Below are 9,701 nucleotides of genomic sequence, written 5' to 3'. Positions count from 1 at the left end.
TGGAAAGCTCTAAAACAGCTTAATTCCAATCATAGTTTCCCAACTAGAGACTACCGCATCAACATTTTTTTAAGTACGCAACCCTCCTCCATCTATCACAATTAATGACAGAACAAAAGATACAAATAAAAAAGTACAAGAAAGGCAAACAAGAATTTCACTTCATACAATTTTGTCGGCATTACAGAATACCAATTCGAAGGCAACTATGATATTGATACAGCAACAATGGGCAACCTGACCACCGTTATTATAAAAATTTGGGTAAAACATGTCAAATTGTTATTTTGTGATAACTTCTGAAATCAATCAATAGCATTATGTTTTTTTTAAGGTTTTTTTTTTGGAAACCCCATAAGACTTTTGTTTTCTAAATAATCAAATTAAAAAAAATATCTTTAGATTGGGTTAAATGCTTGATTTTTTGCACTTCGGAAAACAATATCTTAAATTTTACAGAATTTGAATCTCTAAGGCTTTGTGTCCAAACAAGCGTCAAAATATCTTAATAAATCATCGTTTACATAAAAGCCATTGATTTTTTAGCTGCAAAAAGATCAACGTTCGTGTTGTTTTCACTTTCGTTGTACAGAATATTTTTACAGCAGCAATAAATTAGTTTAAAGTGATAAGAATTATTAACATACAGAGGAATCGATATTTTTAGGGACTAAAGTACTGATAAAATATGATATACAAGCAATATTTTAAGGACTTAACATATATATAGATATAAGATAAATCAAGCTTTGACAATTTGTATTAAAATTTAATGAAGGAAACTAAATAAACTATCTGTATCTTATATCATTTTTTTTTAACTCTAAAATCTATAAGTAATAGAACGAACCTTAGATCTTAAATACATTTATCACAATTTATAATATATAATAAATACATACTTGAATGAAAAACATCACAACAAAAGACAGATATATTCTTGTATGTGTCATAATGGCAAAGTCCATACAACCCATGTTGGGACGCTGGTGAAACTGACCAGTCATGGCCACTGAGTCCAACTATTTGTAATATGATTCCTATCAAGAGCAACACGATTGTACATCGCACACAACTAACGACAGTCCTAAAATTGTCAACACCCGACACTAAAGTGCCAGCCAGGGACATAACTATTTCTATTTTTACAAACCATCTAAAATTTATGTGCACTTCAGTATTTAAACATATATGAATAAACATAGAAAATAGTTTTATTGCAGGCAGGTAGGTACATTTGTTTTGGAGTTCAACCTTATATCATATGTATGTTTAAATATTTATTTTCTATAAAGAATGGGATACGAGGTATGCTCTTTAAAAAAAATTAAAAACCTGTCATGACCAGATGATCAGGGCACAGATAAAAATATTATGCTTTTTGAGGATATTTTGAGTAATTATTTATTTTTTTAAACCTGATAAAATATTTTTTCCTATTTCTTCTTTACTACACATGAATCTGACTCATAGCTCCTATCTCTTGTTTACTACACACGAGTCTGACTCATAGCTCCTATTTCTTGTTTACTAATATGAGACTGACTCATAGCTCCTATCTCTTGTTTACCACACATGAGTATTACTCATAGCTCCAGATATTATAATAATACTTTTAACATAATTTACTTTAAATTCGTTCTATTCTTTTTAATGATCAGATGCGGATCCAGGATTTTGAAAGGGGGAGACAACGTTAGGAGTGAGACTTGTAAAATATCTATGCATTAACCATGTATGTAGCCCCCTGTCCCTCTTAAATCCGTCTCTGGAACTCATAAATTACTTTCAATTAAAATTTGCATTCCGTAATGTCTGTATATATACCATGTCTCGATGCCTTGCATTCTGTAGTCGTCCTTTAATTTGACACGTTGCAGCTATCCAGAACAGGCGTATGATGATGATCAATATTAATTACACTTATTGTAAAGACTTTATTGAGTTTCTTTGTGCAGAGATAATATATGAGATTTGTACTTGTTTCATTTCTCATGTGGAAAAAGGAAAAGTTTGGCACAACCCAGAGCAGGCATTTGATTTACTGAATCTACTTCTATTACGTTTTCCATTTAAAAGCAAGCTTTCTACAGGCATAATCTTAAAGATAAAAGCATGTCACAGGGGATTGTTTGTATTACGCTTCTAATTTTAAGCAAATATATATTTTTAAATACATATGGATATGATATTTATAGAATAAGAATAGATTAATAGCCACAAATATAGTTTATTTCTCCCATCTTGATATTTCAAAAGAATTGCCATAACCTTAACATTCGCTGACAAAAAAAACAAAACAACTGTTGCTGATTTGTGAGACTATTATAGTTAATACCGATTTGTCATATGAACTGAAACCCCGAGGGTTGACTGGGGTATAGAAGTATGGTCATTCATGGATTTCCTCAACAGACAGCAATACGCATGCTGAAGAGAGGCGTTCGTTTTGCTGTGCGGGATGGCTGAATATGAAGGCACGTCCGGTCAACATTGTATTCTTTGAAATTTAGGTCGACCTATTGGGCCAATTTCCTGTATTTTCTTATTATTGTGTTTGCGTAAGCGTTACTCATTTGCCTCCTAACGTTGATTAACATATCATTATTGATACCTGACATAATAAGGTCTTAACCAGACAAAGATGGTCAGATCTATTACAATTTGGGATTTTTAATTCTATATGTCAAATGTGACCCTATTTTACTCTCTCCTTTCATTGGCAATATCTTGTGGCATGATAAACTACATGTATGACCAGAAAAAAATAAATATACTTTTCATGAAATGTCAATATTAAATAAAACTATATGAAAACCATCATTTCAACGAAAAGATAAACCCATTATAACTTGGACAAAGCAAAATGTAAACATAAATCATACATGTACAAAGACAAATCATTGAATCAATAATATACACGTCTTTGTGACGTCACTGTTCTTCTACATCTTGGGCAGTTATATCTGTTCGAGTTTTGTAATATTGTTGCACATGCATTGCAGCATACAAAGTGTCCACAGTTAAATATCACGTCACGTTGATTTTCAGAACAGATAGTACACATTGGCATTTGTTTTCTTGTTGAAGAATTACGCGTTGTACTGTCTCTTTGTGGAGCAGAAGGAATTAAAGGCGTTTGTGCAGTTGGACAAGATGATGGAGCTTCTTCAAAATATCCTATTGTAATAGAAAAAAAAATAAACAAAGTTTAATCATTTTTCAATTTTTGGTATTGTTGTATTAAAAGCTGTGTAAGAAAGATAACTCATATTTCATTGAAAGCATGCACCAACAGCACAGTACTTAGTTCGTATGATTTAATAATAAAAAAAAATTTGGACAATAGAACAGTCAAGTGTCATTTTGTATTCTATTTGTAAATTATTTCAACAAATATAATTACAAGAGATTAGTTTTTACATCTAAGAAACTGCATCAAAACGACACAAATAACCAACTGACATCTAGAGAAAATCACATGGTATTCAACGATTTACAGGACTGGTGGCTATATCAACAAATGTAAATCGTCCGATGTCTAAACACGATAGTAATAAATTCACACAAAAACTCATCAGCATCAATTTTTCCACATAGCAAAGGAAATAATTATTAAATATTTAACACAAGACAACCAATGACGAGGTTTCTGACCGTGCTTTGGTTGGCCAAATTTTAGTATGTGACGTAGTTAACATAAATGTTTAGAACTCAACCCTACTCCTCTAAATGTCAATCAGAGCACTTATAAAACTGACATACAAGAATAAACACTAATAAACTGTTGACACAGAGATATGTCTCGCCTGTCGGCATATAATTCAGAAAAAAGGCAATCTTATGGACAGCAACATTGCTAATTTATTCAAAGTCGCTGGACCAACTAGTGGGTAGGGCCTCAAAATGGTTGACAAACTGACTATTGTAAGTAGTTCCTATCAAACTAACTTAATCAATATTATTCAGAAAACTTAACATTGAAAATTGTTAATTGATTGAAAGTCACTGGACCATGACCTAGGGGGCAGGGCCTTGAAATAGTCGTCAAACTGATATGTACTGATAGTAGTGCAACTTTAGAGAAAATATCATTTATCTATCGCAAGTAGTTCATATCAAACTAACATAAGCAGAAAACTTAACAATTGTTGACGCCAACACCGCCGCAGCCGTAACCGTCGCCGTTGCCGGAAAAGCAATCGCTATGTCTCGCTTTCCGCGACTTTCGTCGCAGGCGAGACAAAAATCAGGAAAGTGAAAGCACTTAACACTAAGATAAGGGTTTTACATTCAATTAAAAACACCAGTACACAAAATTGTTATAAAATTAACAATATTTTACCTAAACAAAAATAATTTGCATTTTTGGAAGCGAATTTAAATTACCAAAACCTGCTAATATGACCTTGTACCGACATACATTTTTTTGTCATTTTCGTATATAAAAGCCCTTGCACAGCTACTGAATACAAATACCTGCAATCTTTATTCTAAGAAAATAAACAAAAACATTTTAATGTGTTAGGAATATGAAGATTGGTCTGCTTTGTATTAGACCAACACAAAGAGCAGGATTTCAACATGATGGTTCACAAGGTAAGATTTCTCAGGAATACGTTAGATTACTCGGACTCATTTTTCTGACTCAAAGATGACAATTCGTTGCCCTTACTCCCAAATGCTACTTTCTTACCGGAAAATATCAATAACCAATTCTAAAGTCGGATGATTAGCCCGACTTTCTATTGAAAACATTAAAAGGACATTAACCATTTTCCGCTAGAAAAAATCTTGACCGAGAGATTTCAAATGGACAATATATTTGATTGTTTGCGTCATTGGCATATATTTTTCTATTTTTACAAATAGTAACATTTATATAAAAGGCAATTTGCAGCCGTTACCGTAAATGCCGTGAGTCATACCTGTACACAATTGCTTACCTGTACATCCATTCACACTTATTATCAACCCCACACATAAGAAAGCGAGACAAGATATGACAACTATGGTAAACGAAGTGCCAAGATGATGGTCTTGAAGAATGTGGTTTCTCCAGTAAAAGTTTGCGTAAATGGCAGCACTAGAACCAATAATTGCAGCTAAAACAGAGAAAAAAGCATTTTTTGTACTGTTAAAATTCTAATCTTATCAATCGCATCTATTTATAGTAATATTTTTTTGATTATGCACATGACAAAATTTTCAAACGAATGAAGCATTTGATGTTTCTCAAGCCCAGTACTCAGCACTTGTGTGTTGACATGAAATATCATTGATATGTTCATTTTCTGTAAATTTACTGTCTATAGAATGTTGAATTATTCGAAACACTAAGGTTTGTCAACCCTGAGGTATAGATTGCCTTTACCGTATTTGGCACAACGTTTTTTTTTAGGAATTTTCCGTATTTAAAGCTCTACAACAAACAATATTTGATTTGGCCTACCAACTGTTATTATTCGAGGATCATTGATGATTCTCATGTAGACAAAACGTGCATCTGGCGTACAAAACTAAAACCTGGTATCTTTGATAAAGTTTTACAACAACCTGATCGATGCCACTACTTGTGGACGTTTCGTCCCCAAGAGTATCACCAGCCCAGTATTCAACACTTTTGTTTTGACATGAAATATCATGGATATCATCTTCTGTTATAACATGGGAACTGGGGCCATAAATGTATTCGGAATTACTGCAATTTCATGACGTAGGTGTATTGTCACTGATATTAACATCTTTACGCACTTCGCTGTAATTAAACACATATTTCCGGGTAGATTTTTTGTATACATAATAAATAAGAGGGAGTTCAGTATTATCAAAATAGCCAGGAATTTGTTCTTTTACAGAATGATCATTAAAAGTACCGGCAATATTTACAAAACCAAAACCTTTATTGACATATTTAATTTTAATAAAATGTTTTTTGTGATCTTCAGGGCGATCAGTTTTGGGAAACAATTTAGATAACAATATGCAATTATAATTCGGATGATTTCATACTTAGGACTGCAATATGGAATTGTGTTGCATTCCTCCAAAATTTGATGTAATTTATAAACAGGTAAAGAACAGAGCTTGGTTAATAGATAATGTCTACCTTTGTTTTTTGAAATAGAAATTAGGTCCGAAATATTTGTATTGTTGGTACGAAATTTTCTTTGATTGCGATTTATTCTATGCCCATGAGAACGGTTTTTACGAACTGGTTTAGAAATGATATCCAAAATATTAACAGAATCTGTTCTTGATATATTACTAATTCCCATGATATTGTCATTAATACCGAGAGGATAGAATGTCTGTAATTTTTTAATCCAATTTGAATCAATATTTTTCCGTGATCGTACAAATTTTGAATGAGATTCCCCATGCTGCTTATTAACTACTTCTAAGAGTTGAACTGTTAAATATTTAAAAGGATGATTGTGCTTCTTAATGTGTTGATAAATGATACTTTTGAAATTATGGGGTCTTTTAAAACGATAAAGGTCTTCTTGCGTGCGTTTAGATAAATATCGTCCAGTTTCACCTACGTACTGAATACCGCAGCCCGGTTTGTTTCCTGTGAGTAAATATATAATATTGTTAGTTTTTCAATTGATATCAGTTTCAAAATTTAAGGAAAATTTGCGACCATTAAACGTGGACCTTACCGTATTATTGGTGGAAAGACGGGGACATGTAAGTCATTTTTTGGCAAGACACTTATAGATAGAAGGGTAACCACGATTTTTGTTATTAAAAATGTTAGCGATTGTAGTATTTATAGATAAGCGATTTTGAAGATTGAGACGTATAGATACCCTTTGAACGAGTTTAGTATTTAGTATTTTTCTATTTCGAAGTTTCATTATTTGTTTTTTGTTGTCCGTTTTTCTAATTGAAAGGAACAAAGAATGGCGTCCAGAATATGAACCAGCACACAGGAAGAGAATAAAGTAAAAAAAGATAAAACTGTTCGACTAAAGACCTCAAACGCTATCCGTCATCAAGTAACCGAAAAAAATACGTTAACAACAAAACCTGAGGATAACAAACAAAAGACAAGGTTTATCAGTGTAGCGCCTGACGTCTGACTCAATAGTAGAATGAGGCTGAATAGTGAAAACTGTGTTTTAAATAAATATTCCTAAAGTAATGACCTTTATATGATTAGATAAGCTAAGTAGTAAACATTTTATCCGAAATACTACCTGTGATAAAAGCTAATATCTGAAATGTTCGTCTGACACATTTTTGTCCTCTTGTCTTTGAAAAACACACGAAAAGGAACGCAGACAGGAATGTAGCTGTTGAGCTTACACATCCCACAACTTGACAAACATAGGCTGCGGTCAACCAACCTGTTGATACAAAAGGTAACTTCAAACAACTTATTAACTAAACATGTATTTTGAAGTAACAGATACGTTCAGATGGAGTTATTATTAACACCAATGTATATAATACAACTCATTAATGAAACAATTGTAGTCAACCAACCAACAGGTATACCTCATTTATGATATAACTAAATACGAATTGTTACTAGATTTTTGTTTGTTAAAACAACAGGATGTTAGCCATTAGTGGTTCAGAAAATGCTTAACCTACCGGAACCACGAGTTCAAATCGGTTGTCGTGTTGCTCACTCTTTAGTTGGTTGTGATTGTTGTTTTTGGAGGGTTTCTTTCTCATGACTGTGGTGTTGTTTGACTTTAATTAACTTCTGGTTTTTTTACCCCCTATGCCCTTTTGTATCTTCTTACTTTTTGACAAGATAGGTACTTCCCGAAATGAAAGTTATATATCATGTATATTGTACTCATCTTATTCAAAAGAACACGTATACTGCAACCCATTAAACATAAAGAACAATTTTGTCAATAAATACGGAAGATCTGTCTCAAACAGCTGACCTAGTGTAGCAAACCAACCCAGTTTGGAATGAAAACGGATCACATGAAGAAAAAAGTCTAATTCGAGCAGTGTTTAAAACTTAATATCATTGTTTTATATAAAATCGTTTTGTTTGAGTCAGCCCTGCGGTTGAATGCACAAGAAAAACTAAATATTGTCGCAATTTTGCATGATCTAAAGAAATCAGGGACCACTATTCTAAAATTTCAAAAATTCAGACTCGACATGTTCTTTGGCGGTCAAAATTGCATTCAGATATCAAATAATTTACAAGGCCGTCAAGTTTTTTTTAATTGTTTCACGTTTTGTGAAAATGGGGGCTTCTATAGTGTACTATACTGTATTATATTTTGCTCATTGTTGAAGGCCGCACAATGTCATTGGTTGTTAACATCCTAGTCCTTTGGTATCTAGAGGATCTGAGAAGATGTCACATTTTCAATCACACCATATCTTTTATCTTTATTTGTAACATGGTAATACCTGATGCCCAATCCTGTTATATTCCATATTTCCTGTCTGCACTGAATACACACAGTAACAGAGGGAATATCATTGAACCGATTAAGTTATTTGATATGTAAATAATGTCGTTTTGCAGGAGTTAATGTGTAGAGGGTACTCCGATATCAGAGAGACTTTTGAATTAAAATGTCCAAAATTACTAACAAAAGTAACACCCCTTTGTGCGATAAATATAAAATAAGGTTATAATTAATCATAACACGGCACTAAAACTATCTTCCTCTTTCGTAATAAATTGTTTCAATGCGAGAAGTAATAGATTTTCATTATACATGTATTTTATATTCACATAATTGTTTGCATTTTACTATCATTTTTATCCATTCGATCATTACCATTTATTATAAATCCGTTTGTGCCAATAACCAGATAATATATTGTCTATTCTTAAGCTTAATCACAGAAGCATGACCAGAAGGCACAGAAGCATAACGATATTTGACGCAATGAAAATATCATAGTTATTTATGTTATACATATAATTAATATCTGACTAGACTTTTGATTTTTATATCATAATGTAAAATATGTTTACACACCTGTATCAAATACATCACAACACACAACTGGTATATTCTTTATATTTGTAAGATGATGACAAAGAAAATTAAGTCCATGTTGGGATGTTGACGAAACTGACCACTTGTTCCCATTAAAACCCACTATTTGCAATATGATTCCTATCAACAGGATCCAAATTGTATATCTTATACATCCAGTGCATGCCACAAAGTTGTCTATTCCTAACAATAACGTGTCTGCCACCGACATTATTCATGTTATTCTAGTTTCATTTTCGATTACTATAAATAGAACTTAAAATATCTTTTAAGAAAATTTTCCGCGGCAAGATGGGAGGAACTTTACATGTACAGTTAGTTGGATGAGCAAAGTTGATAATAGATTAGATGATTATTGCTGTACAATGATACAGACAAAACTAGTGAAAAAATATATATTTTGTTTCCTATGAGATTTAAGTGGAAACATTCCAACATGAGTTTCAAATCAAAGCTTGTTCGTGTACATATGTTATTAAAAAAAAAAGATTTTCTTTCAGACATATTTCAGTAACCCATTTTTCTACGACCATATATCCTATACAGATATCAGTGTGTAAGTTATCAAATGCACAATTTATCCTAAAATACAAAATATGAACTCAATGCATAAAAAGAACTATATTGGTTGTGTTGTATGCATTTAGTCAAACCCACCAAAGTATCTTTACATCTATACCCTTTACTTTTAAATTTGTTTTGATG

General features: G+C 32.3%; 1 long non-coding RNA gene across 1 annotated transcript; it reads right to left on the bottom strand.

Moving 5' to 3' along the window:
* Nucleotides 1-285: 285 nt before the first annotated feature.
* LOC127730140 (uncharacterized) lies at nucleotides 286-9,223 on the bottom strand. The gene is made up of 4 exons (XR_007994972.1): nucleotides 8,976-9,223; nucleotides 7,206-7,355; nucleotides 4,947-5,105; nucleotides 286-3,180 (listed from the first exon to the last, which is right to left on the bottom strand). It is a non-coding gene; the product is annotated as an uncharacterized LOC127730140 (long non-coding RNA).
* Between the last annotated feature and the right edge of the window lie 478 nt (nucleotides 9,224-9,701).

Source organism: Mytilus californianus, unplaced genomic scaffold (genome assembly GCF_021869535.1).
Source record: "Mytilus californianus isolate M0D057914Y unplaced genomic scaffold, xbMytCali1.0.p SCAF_2, whole genome shotgun sequence".
Taxonomy (NCBI): domain Eukaryota; kingdom Metazoa; phylum Mollusca; class Bivalvia; order Mytilida; family Mytilidae; genus Mytilus; species Mytilus californianus.
This window is presented reverse-complemented; position numbering and strand designations above follow the sequence as displayed.